Below are 17,769 nucleotides of genomic sequence, written 5' to 3'. Positions count from 1 at the left end.
TTTGATGATGCTTGTGAAGAGTCTGTTTGTAGGTTGAAAGAAGCTCTTTGCACCGCTCCTATTGTCCAAGGTCCAGATTGGTCCCTTCCATTTGAGCTCATGTGTCATGCAAGCGACGAGGCTATTGGGTCGGTTCTTGGGCAACGAAAGGATGGGAAACTTCATGTCATACTTTATTTGTCTAAAACTCTCAATGATGCCCAACGAAACTACACAACTACCGAGAAGGAGTTCCTAGCGGTTATTCACTCATTTGAGAAGTTTAGAACCTACCTCATTGGTTCTAGGAAAATTGTGTATACCGACCACTCGGCTCTCAACTATTTGATAGGAAAGAAGGAAGCTAAACCGAGGTTGTTGAGATGGGTTTTAGTTCTCCAAGACTTTGACTATGAGATGAGAGACAAGAAGGGAGCCGAGAATGTGGTGGCGGATATCCTTTCAAGGTTGGGCGGTGCAAGGTTCAATGATGATGGTTTGCCAATAGAGGATGCTCTAAGGGATGATGTGCTATATGTTCTTGAAGTGAAGTCGGCGCCATGGTATGCGGATATTGTGAATTATTTGGCTTGTGGTGCCATACCTCCGGATTTCAGTTCACAACAACGTCGAAAGCTCAAGCATGAGGCAAAGAGATACATTTGGGATGATATGATTTTGTTGAAGAGAGGGGTCGATGGTTTGTTGAGGAGATGCGTCCCCAACGACGAGGTTCAAAGTGTTCTCCATATGTGCCACTCTTCTCCTTGTGGTGGACATATGAGTGCTCAAAAAACCGCCTCAAAGGTTCTTCAATCTATGCTCTTTTGGCCTTCTCTATTTAAGGATGCTTGGATATTTGTCAAGACTTGTAATAGATGTCAACGGATGGGGAATATTTCTAGGAGGGATGAAATGCCGCAAAACCCCATCCTTGAGCTTGAAGTTTTTGATGTGTGGGCTATAGACTTCATGGGCCCTTTTATTTCTTCACATGGGAACAAGTATATTTTGGTTGCCGTTGACTATGTGTCTAAGTGGGCGGAGGCTGTAGCTTCTCCAACGAATGATTCTAAGGTGGTGGTCAACCTTTTCAAGAAAGTGATCTTCCCAAGGTTCGGTGTCCCAAGAGCCATAATTAGTGATGGGGGGTCACATTTCAAGCACCACACCGTCGTTCGACTTCTTGATAAGTATAGGGTGTCTCACAAGCAAGGGCTTGCTTACCACCCTCAAACGAGTGGTCAAGCGGAGATCACCAATATTGAGCTTAAGGTGATTTTGGAGAAGACGGTTGCTAGAACTAGGAAGGATTGGTCCTCCAAGCTCATTGATTCTATATGGGCTTATAGGACCGCTTTCAAGACTCTAATAGGGACCACCCCCTACAAGCTCGTCTATGGAAAGAATTGTCATTTTCCCGTAGAAATGGAGCATCGTGCGCATTGGGTAATCAAGCAAGTCAACTTGGATCTCCATGGTGCGGGAGAGCGAAGGCTTTTAGAGTTTCACGAGTTAGAGGAGTTGAGGATGAATGCCTACGAGAGTGCAAGTATGTATAAGGTGAGAACCAAAGCTTGGCACGATGCCCAAATCGTCAAGAAAGATTTTGCCAAGGGGCAAAAGGTGCTCCTCTTCAACTCACGAATGAAACTCTTCCCGAGCAAACATCGATCAAGGTGGAGTGAACCGTACACTATCACTGAAGCATTCCCTTATGGAGCCTACGAAATCTCCCAAGACGGCCACTCTCATTTCAAAGTCAACGGTCACCATCTCAAGCCCTATTACGAAGGATTCCCAACTGATGAACCAATTTCTGTGACTCTACTTAATGTGCATCGTCAATTTGACCCCCCTTGATTATCTCAAGGAACGTCGAGCTAACCACCTTAACTCTTTTCTTCTCTAATTTTCTTAGTTTAGGTCGTTTTGGTTGTTTTGTCTTTTGTCTTATGGCTTATGTTTTTCTTTATTTTTGTAGGCACTTGCCTCTATGGCGCATGTATGGTTGGGAATTGGAGGCCATATGGTGGTGTTTATTGAGCTTAGTTTGGGTTAGGAGATTCGAAAATGAGAGAAGATGATTCAAAATTGAAAACCTCTTGAAGACCCTGTGCGCGGGCGCGCAGCCTTGGGAGAACCCGCGCACAGGGGTGGCTCAAAAGGAAGGTCGAGGCAGAAGGATATGCGCGCCTTCTGCGCGACATGTGTGCGGGTGCGCAAGAGCAGGCTGTGCGGGCGCGCAGCTCTGCGAGAACCCGCGCAATATTGAAGGTCAAAATGGAGCTGAGGTAGAAAGTTTTGCGCGCCTCATGCGCGACATGTGTGCGGGCGCGCATAGCCCTTGCGCGGGCGCGCAGATCTGGGTATTTCAAGGGATTAATCTTCTTCTTTCCCCGATTTTCACCCATTTCTCACACTCAACTCTCAATTCCCCTTCTCTCTCCTCACAAACTCAAACCCTAACTCATCAAATCCACTCATAACTCACATCCTACCTTTATTTTCCATCAAATCCCTCATATTTCTTTACTTCCCTCACTAAATTCATCACTTTCTCTCTCCAAAATACCCAAATTTTCACCATTTTCGTGGCTACTTGGACTTGGTCGAAGGGGAGGCCGTGGGTATTCTCGGTGGTGTTCAAGCTCCTCTTTGGTGGTAAAACTCTAAACTTTGTTACTTTGTTACTTAATTTCATTAGATTATGCAAAGTTTTAGAGTTGTTAAGCATGGTTTAGCTTAGATAAATTTTGTGTGAATTGGAGTAATATTGCTAGTGATTGTGGGATTGGGTGTGATTTTCTTTGTGATTATCGGAGTATTGTTGTTGGAATTGTTTGTGTTAATGCGATTTTTATAAAAGATGCTTGAGTAATTTGACATGGTTGTTGGAATAGCTTAATCTTCTAGATAAATTGCATGATATTGTGCATTGTTATTGATACTTGTTGTTCTTTTTGAGCTATTTTCTTGTGGTTGGTTGTTGCTACTAACCTCTTTTCAGATCATTAAGTTAAAGCTCAATTTGTTGTTGTTGTGGGTCAATTTTGGTTGTTCTGAAGTGTTGGATCCTCTCTTTGGTTTCGGTAGTTGGTGTGTTATTTGGGAAATTCGTGCTAAGTTGGTTAACGTGAATAGAAGAAGGAGTCGGAAGGAACCCCAGATGACGAGTGAAGAAACCCAAACCTCCTCTCAAAATCAAACACAACCATCCCTTCCCACCTAGAAAATCATCAACAGAAACCACTCACCCATCCACCAAACCCTTAGTAAGCGCAAGCTAAACCCCACTAGGCATTACTATCAAAGTTCCATGCGCGATTTGGGAATAGATGAGGACCTTCGGTCTCTTCTAGACAACCTTGGGATGAGAGAGTTTATCAACCACCACTATCCAACTTACAAAGAGCCCACCTTCGAGTTCCTCGCCTCATTTGAGAAGGAACCCCTTGGGAACAATGAGTTCCGAATTTCCTTCTAACTTTTCAACACCCGACATGACATTTCTCTAAGGCGTCTCAATGAACTATTCGACTTCCACCCCGATGCGGACCTCCTTGCCCTATCCACAGAGCTTTTTCCCGAATACGATGAGTTTAGTATTTCTCCGTTGGTGGCAAACAATTACCGGCATAGTTGAGTTTAGTACTCGGTATTTGGTGGCGAGCCAAATCATCCATCCAGTCCTCCGCATTCTTCACCGCTTCTTGGGGTTTGGGGTGTTTATCAAGCAAGACTTGAGCAAGCTCTCGCACGAAGAGCTCTTTACCCTTTGGGTCGCCACTAAGGAGGAGTTGAGAGGGCGGCTCAACATGGGCTATTGGTTTGTCCTATGTTGTGAAGCGATCAAATCGGGTAACAAAACGGGTGAAATCGCTCTTGGTGGAATGATAACAAGGATTGCTTCTAAGCTTGGGTATGAGCATTTCTTTCCCTTTTGTACTCGAGTCGGGAGGGATGGAGATCTCTTCGTGGACATCGGGTATATGAGAAAATCCGTCTTCATTCAACCAACCAATGATGTCAACAATTTTCATGATTGGTGTGTCGAGCGCGAGCACCATTGTATTTTGCCTAGCCCTAGCCGCACATCTGCGGGGCGGAATGCTAGGAATGTGTGGAAGGTTCCACAAGATAATGGTGTGTTGCCCAACGCTCTGGGAGGCGAGCGGAACATGATCGTTTAAGAGAAATAACAACAACAACAACAACATTAACAACAACAACAACAACAACAACAACAACTTCACCAACAACTACAAGGATTTCATCAACAACAGTTTGAGCATCAATCCTTCCATTATGGGGAAGGTTCTCAGTCGATGCACATCCCCTCCTTTAGTGAGGGAGGTATGGCTTCTTCTTCCTCCTTTAACATTGAAAGAGCCTTTCAAAATTTGAGTATATAAGTAAACCGGTTGACGGAAGTCGCCGATGGTCACTCGGTTTACAATGCCAACATCTATGATTGGCATGTAAACCAAGGGCATTTCGACCCTTCAGTGAACTATTCGTACTATCCGCCCCAACAAGGGCCGGTTCCTTGTCATGAGGAACCGCATGCAGACGAGACTCCTCGTCAACCGGTTTTGCCCTATTGGCCCGAGACTTCATCTCAATGTGCTCCCCGTGTGAACTACCCCACTTCCGAGGGGTCTGACTACAAGGAACCGGGGGGATGTGATTACCGCGGGGATCCCAACTACCCCATGTACACATCGGAGCCCCTTGAGATGCCCCCTCCCTTTGACCCTCTTCCGGACTATCAACAAGCTTTGTACCGGAACCGTGGTTTTCCACCGGGCTACACCGGTGGATGGGACCCCCATGGCCCTCCAATCGACGTCGATTATGAATGGCGTCCGTATGGATAGGGTTCTAGTTCCCACATGGAGGACTAGGGCCCTCGGGCCGAGATTTAGCCCTTCCCTCCCACCCCATTTTCCATTTTTGCTCAAACCGAGGACGGTTTTCCGTTCAAGTGTGGGGGGGTGCTTATTCAATGTTTTATTCAAAGGGCTTTGTTCTTATGGGGCACATTCATGACCAATAGGTGTCTTTTGCAAGCTTTCTTTCAATGTTTGTTGATGCTCACTTTCCCTCTTCTCAAAAAAAAAAATTGATGTTTTTGATGATAACCTTGTGTTGTTTTGGCTCCCAATCTTAAAAATCCAAAATGCCTCTTAATCCAAACCATTTTTCTTTTCTTTGTTCCTTTTCTTTAGTAGTTTCTTGTTTTGTTTTATTTTCTTGTTATCTCTTTGTATATATTTCCCTTGCTACTAACTAAATAATTTCCGAGTTGTTTTGGATTTTGACATTTTTGTAGGGCTTATTGGTGCATTTTCCAATTTTTTCCGAGGAATAAAGTTTCATGGTTGTGGACTTGCGACTTTTAAGCACTATTGGGTGACAAAATCTCCTTCTCAACTCTTTAAATATTTTGATTGGTTGCATAGTTTAGGCTAGACTAGGAAGAAGTTGAATGGTTCGAGGTTGTTTGATTTGGTTCTAAGGAACCTGGGATCAATGATGTTGTTATTAACAATCACTTGTATGACGATTGGGATTTACATGGATTATTAGCCTTATTTGTGAACCTTTTTAATTTCTTCCTCTTTCTTTTGTGTCGCTTTTCTTTTTCTTTTGTGTGACAAGCATGACCATGACAAGTTGAAACATTTTTGATGTGGATTTGCTCATTCATTTGGATTTGTGGATTTGTGTGCTTTCTTGATGACATGTCTTCGAATGCTTACCTTCCTAGTTGATGAGGGTTTACACGGTTTGAGAGTGCTTAGGGTTGAATTAGACACATTGTAAGCTAAGGTAGCCCGGTTTAGAACTTTTGAGGACGTTTGAATCCCTAGTTCACGGGAAAGTGGTAAGATGGTGTTTCTCTCTATGGTGGATAGGATTCCCTTGGTTGGTATTTGCTTATTTCTTGTCCTGAGTGAGCGTCATTTGTTCTAGCCTTCATTATTCTTGTGAGCGGCGTTATGGATCCTTAACTATGCATGTCTTAATCTTTGTGTTGGTATCTAGCTCCCAAGATCGTGACCATATAACTCTAGAGGAGGAAGAGGGCATTTCATCTCATTTTTCTTTGTTTCTTTGTGTTTTGTTACAAATTTGGTTTTCATTTTACATTCACCCACTTGCTAACCAATTTGAGCCTTATTTCCCCTTTATTGACCTAGCCATATTACAAACCTAGCAGCCTATGTTCTACCAACCCTTGTAGTTAGTGAAGCATCAGCTTGTGAGGTTCGAGTTTGATAATGTTGAATTTGAGCAAGAAAGTTGTGTAATTTGGTTCAAATAAGGTTTTGAAAGATTATTCATGAAAAGAGTATGCAAAAAGGTTTGACAAGGAAGTTGAAACTCATGAAAACCAAGAAGAATGGAAAAAAAAAAGAAAAAGAAAAAAAAAAGAAAAAAAAAAGAAAAAAAAAGAAAAAAAAATGGATGAAAATGAAATTGATGAGATGGATGAAAGATATGAAAAGAGATGAAGTAATGTTGTGAGTTTTGTATTGAAGGTTGTAATTTGAGATTAGGTTCAATTCTTAGGTTGTTCTTTAGAGATGGCCAACTCTTATGCTTCACTTAGGAGTTGCCACCAAAATTTTCAAATTGATTCCCAACCTTAACCCCTATCCATGACATTACAACCCTAGTTAAGACCCTTGAACTTTAGAGGGGCGTGGTCAAAGAACGGTGGAGGAAGATAGGTTTCAACCCTATGGAGAGAGTATGCATAGTTGAGATGTCGGGATAACCCTATGATTCCACATAGAAATATCTTTTTCCGGTTCCCCCGAGGAATCATGAGGAGCTAACTAGGGGATGAATTGAAACTAGTGGAGAAAACGTGGACCGTCTTGGTTGGAGCTAGGGCAGATGATGAAATCATTAGTTCTCTATGCTTCGCTTAGGTTTGTCTCCTTCAACCATGAGCATCTTAGAACGTGTTTTCCCTCTTGAATTGAGAAAGGTAAGTATTCTTTGATGGATGTCCCTATGTTTGAGTCCAAATGGAGCATTTCCCACCGTGAAACTTGATTGACTTTCTTAAACCTTGTTATGTTGTGTTTGTTGTGTTGAGTTGTCTTTTTGTCTTAGTTTTCTTTGCTTGTGGACAAGCAAGAGGCAAGTGTGGGGGAATTTGATGAGTGGCATTTATGCCACGATTAAGAGCTCATTCTAATGGGTTTTTCCCTTACTTGTAACTTGTTTGTCCCCCTTTTTCTTACCTTTTGTTCTTCTTTCTTTTGTCTGCCTTCCTCCCTTGTTTTCTTGTTTTTGTTTTGTAGGAATCCTGGCGTTGAAAGGAGGACACTTTGCATCCATGCCTTGTGAGAACCCGCGCAGCTCTGTGAGAATCCGCGTAGCAAAGCCCAAGGAGCAGAGCCAAACCAGAGAGTTTTGCGTGCCCTATGCGCGACATGTGTGCGGGCGCGCGTCTATGAACTGTGCGGGCGCGCAGCCCTATGAGAACCCGCACGGAAAAGCTCAAGGAGCAGAGCTAAACCAGAGAGTTTTGCGCGCCCTTTGCACGACATGTGTGCAGGCGCGCACTCATCATGTTCGAGCGCGCAGAAGCTGTGAGACGGCGCGCATCCATGGGTTTGATTTCTCCGTACCCTTGAATCTGCGGGCGCGCGGAGCTCTGAGAAGGCCCGCGTGACATCTGCGCAGGCGCGCACCGTTGGGTTCGAGCTTTTCTTCGAGTCTTTGTTTCATTTTTTTAGAGGACCTATATATATGTCGTACTCTTCTTTAGAAGGGGGATTAGCTTATCTTTTATCTTATCAACATTGTTAGCCCTAATCTAGAGAGAGAAACACTATTAGTTTTCATTTGGTAGAGAGAGAAAGTGTAGATTTCTTCATTGATGAACTTGGATTTTGAAGAAGAAGCTTGTTTGATCTTTTGTAAATCTTCAACTTCAATTCATGAGCAATCTCTTACTCTCTTTCTTTACTTTTGCATTTAGTTTTGTTTGCTTACTTTGATTTTCCTTTTTTGCTTATTGATCATGTTGAAGCTTATTGATTTGATGATTGATATTGTTTTCAATATGATTTGTGAGTAGTCACCTAGCCAAGGGTGTGGGGATGGTGTAGTTGGTAATTGTTCATGCTTATAATATTGCGATTGAGTTGTTTGTGATCAAACTTTTGCATACTTGATATTCTTTAATCTTCTTGCAAGTGCACATTGTTGGTTGATTAAAGGTGAATCTTTGCTAACATGAAACGGTAGTTGACTTAGTTTAGGTTCATTATTATCGATTGTTTTTCAACCCGAATGGCATTACCGTGTAACAGTAAGTACCCCAAGGTGTTATAAATGTTGTTTTCTCCATGTCTTCTTCGGCCATGAGAATCTGGTTGTACCCTGCGTAACCATCCATAAATGAGAGAAGCGCTTGATTTGCTGTATTATCTGCCAAGATATCGATGTGTGGTAAAGAGAAGTCGTCCTTTAGACTTGCCTTATTTAGATCTCGATAGTCGACACATATTCGAACCCTTCCATCCTTCTTTGGAACTAGGACCATATTTGCGACCCCACTCGGGGTATTTCGATACCCTGATAAAACCTGCAGGTATCTGTTTTTGAAATTCTTCATTTATTTTAACAGCTACGTCAGGTTTCATTCGACGCTACTTTTGTTTTACTGGTTTTATTCCTAGAATTAGTGGTATAGTGTGTTGAGCTATTTCTCTATTAACTCCTAGCATATCTTCATATGACCAAGCGAATACATCGATGAATTCTTTAAGTAGATTGATTAAATCGATTCTTTCATCTTTATTAAGTGTGAGTCCGATTTTAACTTCTCTTTTAATGGTTGGATCTTTTAAGATATCAACAGTTTCAGTGTCCTTAATTACTGGTGTTTTATTTTCAATTATTTCCATTGCTTTAATGATTTTTTTGTCATTTTCATTGTTAGTAAAGCAATGCTCGTCATCTTGAGTTAAAGAAAAACACGAGTAAGGAGAAGAAGACATATTATTGAACTCGAAAATTATTACATCAAATAAAGAAATGTCCGCTGGGACTTGACTACTAACTATTCTAGGAGTAGGTGCTAAAATAGAAGAATTAGAGGAAGGTGCTACAGCTAAAGACTTAGAAGACTCGATAGGGGAAGACTCTGACTCAGACGACTCTTCGAACATTGGTCCTTGTCCTGTCGTTATGGAGATCTTCCTTCCACTTACGATAGTTACTTTCACAGTCTTGCGCCATCCTTGCACTAAATCCTCTGCTGGAGTGATGAACTTCGAAGGATCGAAGTTTTCTCTTTGTAAGACTGTTTGAATGAGCAAGGAGTTATCCTCTATATACTTTGGCTCATTCTTTTCGCGCCCAAAGAGGAGTCCCATAACATTAAAGTTGAAGCATGGGGGTGCTTTCTACTTGTTAATAGGAGTTGGGATCTCATCTAAAAAGTAGCAATCCAAAAAGATTTCGAACCCAGGTTGCCTTATGCCGTTTATAACAAAGGGTTCTGGAAATTCATAACATGCATAACCCTTTCCCTCTCTTATGAACTGTCCATTTAGAGTAAGAGGGTATTGATCCATTGGGATTGCCTTCTTTTGTGTGCGAGCATTCCTTTGTGCCTTTGATTTTTCCCGGGCTCGCTTTAGATCTTCGAGAGTGGGTTCGAAAACAAGTCTGAAAGTATCTAATTTAGGGAGGCTCGGTAGTCTCATGTGTTTTGCTATCTCTTTCTTCTTTCCAAGAGTCATTCTAGAAAAGTGTCCCTGTTTTCTAAGGATAGAGTTGGTTATCATGTTGGAGTGAAGGTCATAGCAAAGAGAGGTCCTTTCATCTTCCTCGATTAAGGAGACCTCTTCATTAAAGCTCATAAATCTTCATCATTCTCATTGCCCACTACGTTGATTATTGCATTTTCTACCGCTTAGATCCTCATAGGTGAAGCATCGATTGTAATTGGGATCCCTCCAACTATAACTTTTACTTATTGGTGAAGGGATGAAGGGACGACCTTAAGGTCATGAAGCCAAGGGCGTCCCAGCAATAGGTTGAATGAAGCCTTAATATCCACTACTTGGAATGTAGTGGCATGTTCTATTACTCACGCCGTTGCGTTTATAGTGATTGTTCCTAAGGCTTGGCGACGAGAGTTGTCATAGGCTCTTATTCCTTGTGTTGATGGAGATAAATCTTCATCCCTTATTCCTAACATCCTCGCAGTTCTAAGTGGGCAAACATTGATTGCCGATCCATTATCTACAACAGTCATTGGGACATTCATTCTCTTGCAAATTACTTTGAGGTTTAGATCCTTGTTGTGTTTGTCACCTTCCGACGGTAGATCTTTGTTAGAAAAGGTGATCAAGTTGATAGGACTTTGAAGATCACTTGTGAGAAAGTTAGCTAACCCCTCAGGAGTGGTGTCGAATCTATTCCTACCTCAGCTAATGCGTCCATGACCGCAACTCTATGTTCTCGGGATGTAGTTAGAAGTTTCCATACGTTCATCTCGACCTTGGTCTTTTTTAATTGCTTGACAACATCATTGTCTTCTATAATTGGTATGGGAACTTGTTGAGTAGTGGGAATAGATTGTGTAGTAATGGGAGGTTGCATTCTCCCGGATCTTGTGAGGACATCTATGGGTGAATCTTCTTCATCCCAAATGTCACCTACTAGATATATTACCTAAAGTGGAGGTTCTTCAATATCCTTGAGATAAATGTCCTCCTCATCACTATCCCAGACTCCATTGATGGTAGCATCTTGTTCTTGCTTAAATTGGACTAACTTCTTATTATTAATCAGTTTTTGGATTAACTCTTTGAATTTAAGGCAATGCTCTATGGTATGTCCTCCTTATTGATGATATGGACAGTAGTACCTATCCGTCCTTTTTAATGATTCAAATGTGAAAAGAATGGTGTCCTTCGGACAAGTGTATTATTCTGATAGTGGGTTCAGAATTATTAGGAAGCTAATATATTCATTAAGGTCAAGTGATCGGAATGCCTGGGTGGAGGCCGCTTCCGATCAGTATTATTAATGCATAATTAATATTATAGCTTAATCTTGACTGAACCCTTCGGGTCACACCCCAAGCAAATTAACAAACCGACTCGACAAATTAATTCGGAAGAAATTAATGAGTCGCCCGAGTAATAAATATTTAGACATCAGAAATTCGAGCTTAGAGCGTCGAAACCGAGCGTCGGACATCGAGCCAAAAATAATGAATGACGAGACGCGCAAATAATAATAAATCGAAAATATTCCCAAAATACCCCTAGCATCAGAATGCCCCGAGCATCCGAATGCTAGGGGCATAATATGCTAGCACAGGTGGCTAGCATGCGCACCATGCCGAGCCATGGCTGGCTGGATGGTGCGTGCTAGCGCACCGTGCCTAGCAGCAGCTAGCTGTCGCAAGCATCCCAAGGCAGCAGCTGCTAGCAGCCCGCACATAGTGTGCGCGGCATGCTAGCAGCAGCCCGCACTTGGAGTGCGTGGCTTGCTAGCCATAGTAGCATCCCGCAAACTCCAAGTGCGGGGGCTGGGCTTCGGCTAGGCTTAGGATCTGGTAGCTAGGGCCGAAACTAATGGGAAGCATGTGGGGGTGAGGGACATGTGGCACAAGGAGAGTATGGAGTGGGGAGCAAGTATGGTCCCCTACTCTCCAAGTGGTCCTCACTTCCCTTTACATGTATTAGTGACACTTGTAGATATATTATTAGTTTGCATATTTATTTTATTTTAACTTTAAAATAAATTGTGGAATTTCATGATCCCACATTGATGGGATAGAAATTCCCACTCTCACTCTATCCTATAAATACCCACCTTGGGTTCTTGGAAAGAGTTCTTGAGTAGGAGTTCAATAGAGCATTGCATTAGCAAAAACTCTTAAACTCATATAATACTCAGGTTTCGGTCAGACCTTGCTAACCCCGAGGTAACGGACCTTAAAGTCAGAGTTAGCTTTTGCGGGCGGATTTCCGTTAGAGGCTCGCGTACTTTCGGAGCTAAAGCTTTTAAGTAAGAGCCCATCTGTAAGGGCGAAGCACGCTTCAAAGGTATATTCCTATTTTGCCATTTATATTCATTTGTTATGCTTTTATGATTTTATTAATTGTGAGTGGATCCTTGGCTTGGGTTTGTTTCCGCGGTGAGTCGGACTCACCAAACCCCAACAACGGTATCGGAGCCCCACTCGTTTATTTTTATTATCATGTTTTTCAAGGTTATTTATGGCTTATTTTTCTGGTTTAAGTTGCTAATTAGATTAGTGGCTCGGTTTTATTATTTTTAATCCTGTTTTAAATGCGAATTTTGGCACAGAACCTAGATTTTCGCCTAAAAATAGTGAATTTTGGGTGGAAAAGGTGTTCTGTAAATGGTTTCACCCCCATGGGACTGTGATTTTAGCCAAATTCTGACCAGAAATGCCTTTTTTGAGGGACTTTTCGTTTTTGATGAAAAATTTTAAGTCTTTCTTACCTTGGATTTGACGGCATAACTTGGTGATTATGTGCTTGATTTATTTGCATTTTTTTCTGCAATGTTAATCTCTTTAAAGCATATTTACTTGGCAGTATTTAATGCTTAAAAGATTGATTTATTTTTGCATTGTAGTGTGAAAATTTTTGTCTTTGAGGCTTCCAAAGTGCTAAAGATTCAATCTTTAATTATGTTAAGTGATTGAAACTTTAAAGTTACTAAATTCCATGAATTTTATGTTGAACTTTGTTATTTTAATCATTTGGATTGATTGGAAACATAAAGTTTCAAACTTTGTGATATAATGTTATCTTCATATTGGAAGATATAATTTTCAAGAACTCACAAATGTTAGTAGTTGAATTTTTCATTTGAACATTAAAGTTCATATTTTTCCAACTCCCTCTTACTTTGTCGAAATCTAAAGATTAATTTAAATTGATTAAATTAATAGTGAGAAATTGCCTTATTCATGTTGTTGCACCAAGCTAATCCAAATTAATTAAAGAATGGTTCTTGGAATAATTTTGGTTGGATGCACTTTTATAATTTTATTTTAAGTTAGAATTGTTTAAATTTTTCATTTTTGCTCATTGAATTAATTCTGAAATTATTTTAGAATTAATTATAATGTCACGCAAAATTGGGATCAAAATCCCGAGGCTATGGCACGCAAATCAAGGCGAAAGCACCCTTGGCTAGTCGGGCTGCATTGCAGCCCACGTGGCTGCCAAGGGCCTGCCATGATGTTGCGGGCAGCAAATGGCGTGGCCGGTGCGCACATCCGCAAGCAGCAGCATCGCAGCAGCAGCACGCTGCCTGGGTGGTGCGTGCGTGTGTGCTGTGGTGCGTGCTGTGATGGGTGATGTGGTTCGGTTGTTGGTGCACGAGCATCGTGTGCTTGGGCTTGGTGCATCCGTCATGTGCGGGGCCTATGCGGTGGTGCTTGCGGCAAGGTGCGCATGGCTAGCAAGCTCGTGTGGCCCCGTGGCTCACGTTCTCGCACGCCCCGTAGAAGAGTCGAAGGGTATGCTGTATTCTAAGCTATGGGTGTGACGCTTGGCATGAGTCACGACCATGCGTACCACCCCTTAATTAGCACATGTATTTTGGCAATGATATTTTGCAAATTTTTCCGTTTTATTTATTTTAATTAATCTTGGTTGTTTTAATTTAAATTTAGGAGGCTAGGCCTCGGTTTTGAGCGGCATTGGCAAAATGTATTTTGACATGTTTGGTTACAACCGGCTTAATTAATTGGATTAATTAAGATGGATGCGGAATTTAGTGGGAGCTTCAATTATTAATAACGTCAATTACATAATCGGTTAAACAACTTTGACTAGTTTTAATTAGGCGTGTTAATCGGATTAACCTTCTAGATTAGTTACTAGTGCGTGCGCGAGTTTAATGCATTATTACTTGTTTGTTGTTGTAAAATGCATGGGCCATTCACATATAGTTAATGGATGAATGGAATGTATATTCCCTAAAAGGTTTTATGAAATGACAACTAGTGGGACCCGATTAGGATAGAAAATACGGACTACGTGCCGTGATGTATTTTTGTAAATCTAAATACGGTCTACGCATTGTTGAGTGTTTTTGTACCTTAATATTTAGATTAGTCCTAATCGTAGATACTAGTAGTTGCATAGTTTAGTTGAGTCATGAAGACGGAGTTTTTGGAAGATGAAGCCTTGAAGTTGCAATTGAAGACCTTTTGAAGACTTGAAGAATTCAAGGGGTCATGCTAGTTGCCAATATGCATCTTATACTTATGCTTTTACATTTATGCTTGTGCTTATGTATGAATGATAAGTTAGATGCATGTTTAGGTTTTCTTTATGTTGCGATGATTATTTATGTTCACTTAATTTAACCAACATAGAAATCCTAGGTCCCTAATAATATTGAGTAAAACTTGCCTTTCCAAAACAACACTTACTAACCGGAAGAGGGTGATGGTGGGCTACGCCAAAGCGAGGTGCCATCGCTACTCTAAGGAAAATAAGGCACACCGGGTGTGTATGTTGGTTTTGGTTGAATTCATCGGTATGAGTGAGGAGTCCTCACATACCGTGGCAAAAGAGATACATCGTCAAGATGCATTGGATGGGACGATTATCTAACCAATAATAATGGCTCGGAGCCATTAGCAAAGCAATGCTTAACTTGGGATAACAAGTGCAAGGACAAGCCAAAGCTTGCCGTGACCACTTGTTGATCCCTTAGATCTTGGAATCGCCTTATTTTCACAAAATGGGGATAATTTTTATGTGTAAATAAGACGTTAAATAAGTATTGAAATTTGCATGAACTAAATTCAATCTTATTTAAAGTAATTTTTGAATGGTTTTATCATTTAAATTCTTTCAATTGTAGAATCATGTCTTCGAACAACTCAAACAATTAGTTTTCATTACGCTCAATTCTCAACAAGGAGAAGTTGAGTAATACCAATTTCCTTGATTGGCAAAAGAATTTGCGAATCGTTCTTATGCAAGAACGGAAAGAGTATGTCCTTGATGAGGAAATACCCGAGGCTCCCAATGAGGAGGTGACTTAGGCTGCCCTTAACCGATGGCAAGTGGCTGATCGGGATGTCAAGTGCGTAATGCTAGCCACTATGTCTCCTGAACTTCAGAAAACCTTCTTCGAGAAGGAATCGGCCTATGAGATCATTTCTAAGTTAGAGCATATATTTCAAGAGCAGGCTCGAACTTAAAGGTTTGAAACCCACAGGCAGATCCTTGGGACTAAGCTCAAGAAATGAGAGCCAGTCAGCCCACATGTGCTCAAAATGATCGGATTATTTGAGAACATGGGAAGGCTTGATGCGGGGTACTAAACTAAGATGGCTATTGACATCATTCTCCATTCCATTCACAAAGGCTATGACCAGTTCAAGATGAACTACAACATGCATAGCATGGAGAAAACCCTCACTGAGCTTCATGGGATGTTGAAGCAAGCTGAGAAGACACTTAAAGATGAGGGAAAGAATGATATGCTAATGATCAAGAAGGGCAAGTCGTTCAAACGGGCAGGCAAAAAGAAGAAGGGCTTCAAGGGAAAAGGCAAGAAGTACTTTTCGCCTAAGCCGAAAGCAACCAAAGACAACAAGGAGAAGAAGGTAGCATCTTGTAAAACTGATTCCCAATGCTTCTATTGCAAGAAGAAGGGACATTGGAAGAGAGACTGCCTCAAGCTCAAGGAAGATAAGAAGAAGGGAACCGTTGCTTCTGTATCAAGTATTTACGTTATAGACTTTAACTTCACTAGCTCAGCTTCATGGGTATTAGATACCGGATGTGGCTCACACCTTTGTTCCAATTCTCAGGCACTAAGGAACACTAGGAGGCTAGCGAAGGGAGAGATCGAGCTCTAGGTAGGAAATGGAGCAAGGATTGGTGCTATATCCATAGGATCTCTTAGTCTGTCTTTGCCCACGGGGCTAGTTTTGGAACTTGAAAGTGTTTATTGTGTTCCCAACATTACCAAAAACATTATTTCAATTTCGGCATTGGACGCCAAAGGTTTTGAATTTCGAGTAAAAGACCAATCATGTTCATTTTATCTCGATGATGTTTATATGGTACGGCACATTCAGAAAATGGTCTTTATGTGTATCTTTAGACAAAGAAGTTTATAACGTCGATAATCCCACTAAGAAAGCTAAGACTACACAGTCTAGTCAAACCTACTCGTGGCATTATCACCTTGGCCACATTAACATCAAATGCATCAAGAAGCTTCTTCATGATGGCATTCTAGACTCATTTGATTTAGAATCATTTGAGAATTGTGAAGGATGTTTACTAGGAAAGATGATAAAGCAACCATTGAAAGAATTTCAGAGTGAAGTTGAAAATCAACTTGGCAAGAAAATCAAAGCGCTTCGATCGGATCGAGGTGGCTAATGTTTGAGCAAAGAATTTGATGACCATCTAAAAGAACATGGATACTTTCAGAGTTGACACCTCCGGGAACTCCTCAATGGAACGCATTATCCGAAAGAAGAAATCGAACCTTGTTATACATGGTACGATCGACTATGGGTCTTAGTGATCTTCCAATCTCTTTCAGGGGACATACACTTTTAACCGCGACACTTACACTGAATCGTGCTCCGTCAAAAGCTGTAGAAAAGACTCCATATGAATTATGGACGAAGAAACCTCCTAGGTTGACTTTTCTAAAGATTTGGGGATGCAAAGCATATGTCAAGAGACTCATGTCTGACAAACTTCATCCAAAATCTGACAAGGTTTTCTTTGTGGGTTATCCAAAAGAAACCAAAGGGTATTACTTCTACAGCAAATCCAACAACAAAGTGTTTGTTGCTCGTGATGGTGTCTTTTTGGAGAAGGAGCATCATTCCAAAATGACAAGTTGGAGGAAAATCGAACTCGATGAAGTTCGAGAGGACGAGCAACAAAGACAAATTGACAACCAAAGTGCTTATAAAGCTTCTGTTGATATTGGTCAAAGTGAAACTGACAATGCAAATTCTCAGTCCATTACCCTACGTAGGTCAACTTGGCCAAGATCTCAACCTGACAGATATCTCGGTGTTGTATTAATAGAAGATCAGGACATCCTAGTAGTGGATGGAGATGAGCCGACAACCTACAAGCAAGCTATGACGAGCCCCGACTCTGCAAAATGGCAAGAGGCCATGAAATCTGAAATGGACTCCATGTTTGAAAATCAAGTATGGAACTTGGTTGATTTACCCAAAGGTTACACACCTATCGGATGTAAATGGATTTTCAAGTTGAAAACCGACAAAGTATTCATTTACAAAGCTAGACTGGTAGCAAAAGGTTACAGGCAAATTCACGGAGTTAATTATGATGAAACCTTTTCTCCAGTTGCAATGCTTAAGTCCGTTCGGATTCTTCTAGCGATTATTGCATATTAAAATAATAAAATATGGCAAATGGACGTAAAATCCACCTTCCTAAATGGAATTTTCGAAGAAACTGTGTACATGACACAGCCTGAAGGTTTTGTCGACCAAAAAAATGCTAGAAAGGTATGCAAGATTAAGAGTCTAGATGAAGCCATTAATAAGTTTGGTTTTATCAAGAATCTAGATGAGTCTTGTGTTTACAAGAAGGTCAGTGGGAGGGACATCGCCTTCCTAATCTTATATGTCGACGACATTTTGCTCATTGGAAACAGCATTCCGTTGTTAGAGTCTGTAAAGACTTGGCTCGGGAAATGTTTTTCAATGAAAAACTTGGGAGAGGCTCAGTACAT

The sequence above is a fragment of the Chenopodium album genome, chromosome 22, assembly GCF_948465745.1.
Source record: "Chenopodium album chromosome 22, dcCheAlbu1.1, whole genome shotgun sequence".
In the NCBI taxonomy this organism is placed as follows: domain Eukaryota; kingdom Viridiplantae; phylum Streptophyta; class Magnoliopsida; order Caryophyllales; family Amaranthaceae; genus Chenopodium; species Chenopodium album.
The sequence above is the reverse complement of the archived record's forward strand: the minus strand, read 5'-3'. Positions refer to the sequence as shown.